General features: G+C 42.3%; 1 long non-coding RNA gene across 1 annotated transcript; it reads left to right on the plus strand.

Annotated features, from left to right (window-relative positions):
• The first annotated feature begins 2,026 nt into the window (after positions 1–2,026).
• Positions 2,027–5,767, plus strand: LOC118414695. The gene is made up of 3 exons (XR_004831009.1): positions 2,027–2,616; positions 4,889–4,997; positions 5,431–5,767. It is a non-coding gene; the product is annotated as an uncharacterized LOC118414695 (long non-coding RNA).
• Positions 5,768–7,244: the final 1,477 nt, after the last annotated feature.

A 7,244-nucleotide genomic window follows, 5' to 3' on the forward strand; every position in this document is an offset into this window, starting at 1 on the left:
TGTTTACAAACCGACGCCATGTTTGAATCAATGTGTTGAAAAAAGGAATATAGTATCGGCTTTTATTACGTGGTAAACTTTTGGTGTCCTTCTGCTTGAAAATGATACATTACACAAAAGATTTGAATTTTACTTAAACACACAGAAGTAATTTAGTTGGTGAAGGAGGGGTTAAAGAGAGTGTTGTTGTTGTTTGCAGCCCGGGATCCTTGTATTACAACCGACGCCATTTTTTCCGTTTGTCATAGATCTGCGAATCTTCATGCGTATTGTCGTTATTCTCCCCAAATGTGAATGTCACTAGCTGAGCAAGTAAAACACTCAAGGTGGTAATCGTGACTCGTACAAGTACTAGTAACAAAGATCAAGTCAACCTAACTATAAAATGTATATGCGAAAGCCCACTCATTCACTTCTTGCAGATTGCTTGTGTTTTCTTTTATAAATTTGGGGCATCAAAAACTCCTCATTTTGGGATCATAAATCCATGCAACTCCCCACCTATGTAATATCTGCTGCGCTATTATTAAAACCGTGGCAGTGACTAGACACCCTTTTAACCCATGATCAGCATAGAAAACTTAGTTTCTACGTGTTGTCGGGCGTGTACGGGGGTTGAAGTCTGAAATCATTACTGCTTTCGTTGGGTGTTTGGTCAACGTTGCGATATCAAAATTCCGCCGTTACCTATTTATACAATCAAGGATAAAGCCTCCTTGTTAGAAATGTGGCCTTACAAGAGGGTGTTATAAATGCCTCGCGGGAGGTATTCATTCACACCATGTCGTATAACAGTTCTCTCGAAGGCGATCAATCTATATGCAAAACAAATGGCCTTCTGATGTTAGGCCGACAAAAGATCTCTCAACGTTATGACACCGGCCTTTTCCTGTGATAACTCCAAGGGTGGCGGAGCAGTACCAAATCCACATAGTCAGGACACTACCAGGATCTATCTGACTTAGAACATGGCCATCTTTCCGAAGCAAAATACACTTTTTTAGTCAATAGAAACATGCATGTTTTCCTAGCAAGCGAACAGACAGGCTATATTGGTGATGGCGCCTCACACCTTTCCTCATGAGGCTTGTGTGAAATTCATGTCTGGTTTTACAACACTTTTTTGCACCACAATGCCATTGTTCTGTGGGTGTATGTCAGATCAATCCCAGTTCCCAACCTGACCTCAAATGAGCAGGACGTGGCATGTCTTGGAGGCCCATTTTCTCGAGTATATTCAGCCGTTTTCACAGTAATTGTTCAGGCGAGTTCCGTACACAACCCGACATGTCTGAGTTCCAGCTCGAGCTGGTGTAAAACGTTTTGCTGCAGCATGGTGGCATCTCTGCCGAACTGTTCTGTAGTTTTGATCCTGACCAGTTCTTGCCAGACAGACCGGCCGATGTCGCTGCCTCCTCCCCCATTTCATTCGCCCTGCTGGAGCAACCGTTCTGACGAGCTGTCCTGTTCCCAGTTTGACCCGTTCCTGGTAGACCACATCATGCATTATCTTCCTGCATTTTTAGTTTGTTTCTCGTTTATGGAAGTATTGATCGTTTTGATCAATTTAACTCGCATGTTTTTATGTAGCATCTCTACTAGTTTTTCTTTACTATCTTGGAGCCTGTTCCCTAGCTTGATGTTACCAAGGAGGTTATATTTTTCATGTCTTTGAAAGTTTGATGTAACGCTGTTTGTGTGTATTTTCTTGTTACAAGAAACTCTTTATTATTGTCTTGTTCGTTTTCTGACTTTCTTTCATGATCGTAAGAATTTCCTTTGTTTATGTTATGAATAAAGATGTTCAGTAACATAGGTTGATTTGCTGTTTCCCTTTTTGTTAATTCTTTAATTGCTTTTATTTGCATGAGAAAGGTGGGCATCTCCAACTTAGTCAATTTATTCGTTGGTTGGTACACCCCTACCCCAAGGGAGACCATTCAGTTGAATGGTGGGCGTCTCCAACTTAGTCAATTTATTCGTTACTTAGTACACCCCTACCCCTAGGGACACCATACTATGTGGATATAGTCACAAGAAATACTCGCTCCTGATTGGCTGAGGAAAGATGGCCGTGTTCTAACGTGTGTCACGAGATAACATCGTGAGGACCAGGTCGCCGCTGTAATTATAACCATATGGACAGGGGTCGGGTTGGTCTGGCCGTGTGACGTGGCAGGCAAGACAGGACACGACGCGAGAGAGGATCGACGTGGATGTTTACAGAGTAATGTACTGCGTAGAGTACAGAGGGCTGGGAAACAGAATGACGTTGATCAGTTTAACAAGTATATGGCTGTCACCCGTATTTGAACGCGCACGTGACATTCTGGTAGTACTGCTGGGCTGGAGTTCAACCAAGATAGAGACGGGAACAGAGTGATCGAGAGAACTGAGGACGTGGCAAGGCTACTGGGCCTGTGATGGGTGGCGCGCGGGGCAGGGAGGCAGAAATAACACATAAAGATGCCCGCCGATCCCTGACCCTGAAGAGAACGCCAGCCCGGAGAAATCTTACTACTGTATTGACACTCGGGGAGCGGGGCAAGATGCGGCGGGTACGGGCGGTGGTATAAGGCGGGAAAGGGATCTCAAGACTACTCGTCAGAAGGAAAGGTGGGTAGGCTCCCATATAAATTATTGGTGGACCGTGTTGTGGATACCGGTATCGTCCTGTACTGTACTTTATTGTAGTCTTAAATTTGTCGACATGTGATTGTGACCCGGAGGTCTGAATCGGGCAGCGATCCACCATTTTGAAAACAGGTTTGGGTTACGTAACGTTAGCGTTAACTTTTTTGTACTACCATAGTTTATGCTCAAGTTCATGTTTATATATCTGTTCACTGCGTAAACGGTTGTGTATTTTTCTTCCTGCCACTTGTCTTCTTTGGATTGTTTTGTGACCTATGCAGTGAGCGAGAAATCCGCATAGTGAATTGTCTGAAATCATTACGGCTTTCGTTGGGTGTTTGGTCAACGTTGCGATATCAAAATTCCGCCGTTACCTATTTATAAATCAATGATAAAGCCTCCTTCTTATAAATGTGGCTAACAAGAGGGTGGTAGAAATGCCTCGCGGGAGATGTTCATTCACACTATGTCGTATAACAGTTCTCTCGAAGGCGATTAATCTATATGCAAAACAAATGACCTTCTGATGTTAGGCCGACAAAAGATCTCTCAACGTTATAACACCGGCATTTCCCTTTGATACCGATATGTGATGTGTCGAGTGATTGCATACCAAAAGAAGGTCTCACTATAGCCGCCCAAGACCATGGTGACGAATTGTTTTAGCGAATTAATACAATAGAGAGATGCCAGCCAGTCTATACATATTCTGAATACTGGATGTGATTTAGTTTTCTTCTGATATAACGGCAACTGGGAAATACAGACGGGATCTCGTTCTTGTATACGAGAACGTCTAACACGTCTGTTCTGTGAGGTACCCTCTGCTATACAGCAATGTTTTGATGAAAAAACGCCTCAGGAGCTTTCCAAACTTGTCAGGTGACAGTTCGCTCGAGGTCCCGCTTGTTTGTTCTAGCTTTTGTTTCAGTTAGATTTCATGAAGGAAATACACAGCTGGTTGAAGAGAGCAATTCAATGGTGCAAATCTCTAACCATTCTCGTCATATTTGGTCCGTGCCTTCTCCTTCTGGACAACTGTGAGAGTCGAGTAGAAACAAAACTCCTGGCTCCCAGTCCGGGATTCGAATCCGGGCAGCCAGATTACAAAACAAGCGCTAACCGCTACGCCGAGAAGGTCCGGGCCATCGGGCGTTTGGCGTGGAGCTGGTCAGATTGGCGAAGTTGAACTCAACTGCCGGACCGATTTTCACGGCCCTTCTATGGGATTCGGTCCGGTCGTGAGAATCGGTCCTCCCTCACAGTCTTCCAAATGGAGTAAACTATGTGATGACAATGACTTTTATTAACTCGAAAATGTCTATTTGAGTCATGACAGTCAGTTTCAGAGGTGGTTTGGGAAAGTTTTTGCGCTTTTCTTCAGGCCGGACCGATTTTCACGGCCCTTCTATGGGATTCGGTCCGGTCGTGAGAATCGGTCCTCCCTCACAGTCTTCCAAATGGAGTAAGAGTCTATGTGATGACAATGACTTTTATTAACTCGGAAATGTCTACATGTACTTGAGTCATGACAGTCAGTTTCAGAAGTGGCTGCGGAAATATAAATATTCATATAAAAGTATCACAAATCTGGTCTAACACAGAAGTTCGGCTTCTTCTCGCTTCTTGTGTAGGATAACGTGAAAATGTAGGATTAACTCAGACATAAACATTGTTTTAACATTCAAGTTTTTGCGGTAGTAGGATTGACAGAAGTTGTGGTGTTATGATTTCTTTAGAAGTGCTGAAAATACTTATTTACTCAATCTTATTAAGTCTTTTGAATTATGTCTACATATCTCCTATGTCCCATGAGTCCCATGAGCTACCATAGTTAGGTTGCCCCATCTTATGGAGTATTTTGAATTATGTCTACCCCACTCTTATGTCTTCGTTTTGATGTAATTGTCTGTCTAATTGGGTCGTCTGGAGCAATTATGTTTTTAATAGGGAGTTGAGATTGAATGAATACAATTATTATACAATGTGATACTACTAATAATTAAATATCATATCTACAAGCTATGTACAGGCAGCACAGCTATGAATAATGTCTCTTGAATGCAGGCAGAGTCTCATAAGTCTGACATCCATGCTATATGCTAGCCCACATTCATAAGGATTTCAATTTTATTCTTTCTATTTTTGTAGTTGCCTACATTGTACTGTGCGGATTTTCTGGCCTTTCCAAATATACTCTCCAGTTGAATATTCCAGTAACGGTCAGCTGTTCCCTCTTCGTCCCTATCCACAGTTACAACGCCGTAGGGATACGTACTTGACGATTACGTCAGACGATGGCGGTTCCAGTAGGTCAATGTTCGAAGCAGCTGCGGGTAAACGTCTTTCGGTATGTCGTCAAGGTAAGTAAGCACGATGTTCCAATGCGTCGAGTAACCAGAGTTCAACTTAGCACAACTTTAGGCAACTAAGTCAAAATCTGTACACTGCATTTCAGCTAACAAGGCATAGATAGGCTTACCTGGCTCATGAATGCCGAAGTTCCAATTTCTACAGTGTTTTCTGGTTGTTACGAATTGACAAGAAAGAGAAGAGAATTGTTCTTGTACTTCTTTGCGGGCGTTCTCCCTACGTACAGCAGCTCCTGAGATGAACATTAGCTAACTGTGACGACCATCCATGTGGTGACTTAGTCCATGTAGAACACCAACAGACGTGCAGCGATAGTAGCAAATTTATGAGGGTGACTTTACAATAATCCATTATTGCTAGCATCACTATTATTATAGTATATAAAACGGGTAAAACTGTGTTCTCTCGTGATCTAACGCACAGGCCAACCTACCGGACAAGAGCGACGACGACGAGGTGATCCTGACAGACATATATTACGTCCATCAGAACGACACATTCCCGCCACACCCAACATAGAGACTCTTACCGGCACAAGGGAAGTAAGTCGAGTCCCTTCACGACTAGTGGCCATCGCTGAGAGGAGCCAGAATATACGTTTGAGCGGCTTGAACATTCTTAACAGAAGGGAGCCACACAACATCCAGAACAGCGCCATCGACAGAAGGAAGGCAACATGAGGGAAGTAGAGGCCAGTAGCAGAGCCAAGACGTACAGCCGATAGTTGTGATCATACTTGTCCATGTATAGAAAACCTGACATGACCGGAAATATAAATATACATATAAAAGTATCACAAATCTAGTCTAACACAGAAGTTCGGCTTCTTCTCGCTTCTTCTCTCGACATGACACCAGTTATAGAATTCACGGATTGACTGACTGTTTATATCACGAATATGTATTTTAGTGTATACATTGTAGTAGTTGATTTTACATGTATATGAATGGACCGTAGATGAAATAACCGTTGTTTTGTGGTTTGACAAGACCTGTCTGTTTGATACGCCAAAATGTGACCACGAGATATAATGTATGTGTATGACAGATAGTCAGAGAGTAGAGATCAGAAGAGAAATAAAGATCCTCAGCTAAGACCGAGGTTAGCGAGGTCAGCATTACTAGTATATAGTAACGTCAAACCACCTTAACAGTCTCCCGTGCCCAGTGTACGGAAAACCTTGTCTCTGCGTCCTTCCTTTATTCTAGCTGTGCTAGTCTTCAAAGCAGAATCTAAACAACTTGAAACCCATTGGTTTCATGGCTTGTTTGAAACATGTGACTTATTAAGTTTTCAAAATCAGGCTTTACGTAATCTGTATCTATATAGCCGGTATAACCGCCATTCGGCGTAACACACCAGCTTCAATTCCAAACGACAACCACCTGAAAGCACATCATTTCATATTTCATAAAAAGATATCGACAAAAATCTGTGAAACATTGGTCTTCATTATTTCTTTCATCTCGTGAAAGCATATCATCCCACATTGTAAAAGCAAAGCTCAAAAGATGCTGGCAAAAGTTGTGCTACATTGGTCTTGTCTTCTTTAAAACATCTTATTTTCCTACCACTAAAAATCAGGCTCTCTATTACTCCGAACGATTTATTAACCACTTGACAGCATTTCATTCCATATTGTAAAAAGCGCAGGCTTATAGAAGACATAACGGCAAAAAGCTGGGACATATTGGTCTTCATTGCAAATTCATAAAGCATGCAAAACATCGTAATAATCTGTGTGTATGGCTTATGATATGCAAGGAGCGTAGTCATTCCCGGCTATGTAAAAAGACCGGTTCTTAAATCATTAATCCTGAAAACAAAGAATGCCTTAACAAAGAAAAATAACAGCTAGAATAATCCTCAATTGCTACTGTATAGACGACACCCCTACGGTTTAGCCAAAAATCAATTCCCAAGGGAATGCATTCGTGGAATTTTCTAAATTCCTTCAAAGCGATCGTAATACTGTAGAAAATGCCTCCGCCCCTGAGGCGTCGCCAAAAACATTTTTAAGGAGTTTGCAGTGCAAGGCCAGCATTGGCCACTTTTCGGCACCGAACAACGATCACTGTAGCAGCATTCGTTTATCGAAGACAACGATACTGCCACATGCACGCCTGAGATAGATCCCACTTCTTTTTTAACTTAATTAGGTTAAACAAAAAATATGACAAAGACATTACAAAATAAATCCCACTTATTCGTTAGCCTCCTTCACCGGCGTCTCTAGG

The sequence above is a fragment of the Branchiostoma floridae genome, chromosome 4, assembly GCF_000003815.2.
Source record: "Branchiostoma floridae strain S238N-H82 chromosome 4, Bfl_VNyyK, whole genome shotgun sequence".
Taxonomy (NCBI): Eukaryota; Metazoa; Chordata; class Leptocardii; order Amphioxiformes; family Branchiostomatidae; genus Branchiostoma; species Branchiostoma floridae.